The sequence below is a fragment of the Pongo abelii genome, chromosome 22, assembly GCF_028885655.2.
Source record: "Pongo abelii isolate AG06213 chromosome 22, NHGRI_mPonAbe1-v2.0_pri, whole genome shotgun sequence".
Lineage (NCBI taxonomy): Eukaryota > Metazoa > Chordata > Mammalia > Primates > Hominidae > Pongo > Pongo abelii.
Window position 1 is genome coordinate 54,660,165 of NC_072007.2, and position 2,226 is coordinate 54,662,390.

A 2,226-nucleotide genomic window follows, 5' to 3' on the forward strand; every position below is an offset into this window, starting at 1 on the left:
TTTTCTGTGTAGGTCTTGGATCCATTTGATTTATTGCCCAACTAATTTTTGACAAAGATATAAAATAAATTTAATGGAAGAAAGACAACCTTTCAACAAATTGGACACCCATGGAGTAGGGGCAAAGAGCGTCAGCCTAGGTCTCACATCTTCTGTAAATATTAACTTGGAAGGGATCACAAAGATTTAAATGTAAACGTAAAATTATAAAACATTCAGAAAAAAACGTAGGAGAAAATCTTCAGGATCTAGGGCTGGGCAAAGAATTCTTAGACTTGACTCCAAAAGCACAAGGAAAGAAATGTAAAAGGAAAAATTGATAAACTGGACTTCTTCCAAATTGAAGGCCGGCCTTGTAACTGAAGCATATGGTCCTGCTACACCCAACACTGGGCTGGTGGGTTAACTGGATGGAAAAATGTTTATCCAAGTATGGCCTTAGGTTTCCAAGGGCCATTCTGCGTCCTCCTGCAGACAGCACCTGTTGTCATCCCTTCCTCCTAATTTTAGGCTTCCTGCTATTTGCAGTCCCTGGAGGATGGGCTGTTGACTCTGGGATCAAAACAGAAAAGCAGGTGAGCCCCATGGCGGGCTGCGCAGCTCCGGATGGGTGTCCTGCCCACCCCCAGAGCACCGCATTCTCCAGGGCGTTTGACCTAGTGTCCCGGTGAGTTCATGGCCTGCTGCTGACAGCGCACCGACCCCCAAAGTCACTCTTTGCATCTGTAGGAGCTTTGGTCCATTCAGCATGAGCAGACTGGAGAGGGAGGAGACAGGCAGGGTGAGAGGAGAAACCAGAGTGACTCAGAAAGTGGGACACTCAGAGGTGTATCAGTCCGTTGTGCTGCTGCAACAAAATCCTTAGAGTGGGCAATTATAAACAACAGAAATTGGCTGGGCGCGGTGGCTCACGCCTGTAATCCCAGCACCCTGGGAGGCCGAGGGGGCAGATCGCAAGAGAGGCTGAGGCAGGAGAATCACTTGAACTTGGGATGCAGAGTTTGTAGTGAGCCGAGATCGCGCCACTGCACTCCAGCCTGGGCGACAGAGCGAGACTCTGTCTCAAAAAAAAGAAGAAAAAAATCTGGCACCACTGCCCCCTAGTTCGCTGAGAAAAGTAACGCCATCTGGACACATACCCACAGTGGGACGCAGTGGAGAGGCCAGACCAGGGAAACTGAGGCCCAACCAGTGGGGCAGGTTTGAGGCAAGAGTAGTAGGAAGGGAGGGGACGGGGGTCCCCCCGCAACGCCCTTGGCTGAGCAGGGGATCTTCTGAGCTCACCGGTGCTTGGAGCTGCCTCCCTGACTTGGACACCTGTGTGGAATGGCCGTCCTGCCCTCAACAAGCAGAGGCAACTTCCTCCCTACAGTGAGGAAACCGAGGCCCAGTGAGGAAGCTGGTGGCCAGGAGGGTGCTAGGGTCCTCACAAAGTGTCCTGAGGAGACCCACACCTCCCTTGATGCCAGACCACCTGGCCAGGCTGCAGGAGCAGGGCCCAGGGCCTCCAGGAGCCAAGGTCTGGCCAGGGCTCCATGTCCCCCGAGGCCATCCTGACTCAGGCTCCTGGCCTCTGGGAGCCTGCCCCTTCCAGGGTGCCACAGGGGATGGAACCTCCATCTGGAGCAGGGGAGAAGGCGTGGAGTCCAGGCTTGTTTGAGGGGCCAAGGCTGAGCCCCCTCCTGCCCCTTCCCTGCTTTGCCATTAGGACCCGGCTCCTCCCAACTTCTGTACACATCACATGGGCAGCATCCCCCCGCTTTGCAGGCTGAGAACATCTGACATGACCTGGGCACCTGAGGGGCACCCGGCACAGAAGGAGCACGGACCTGGAGAACCCCTGTTCTTCCGTGCATCAAGGTCTGAGTCGTGGTTCTGCCCCTTAGCAGCTGCGTGACTCTGGCCAAGCTCCTCCCGGCAACGGGCCTCAGTTTCCACATCTGTGGATGGCACTAATCACGATGACGACCTGAGGAGACCGTTCTGCTGATGGAGTGAGCAGAATCACAAAGCTCTCAGGGCCTAGCCCGGGGCGTGGCAGGTCCGCAAGCATCCAAGGGCACAGTACGGATGTGGGAGAAAGGTCTGCGGGGCCCTCCCGCTCCAGCCGAGGACACGGGGCTCAGGGATGGAGCCCAATACTCTCCCAGAGCTCTGCTGCCCAGGCGCCTCTTGGGGAAACTGAGGCTAAGTCCCACAAAGGCATCAGCCCCACTGAAGACAGGG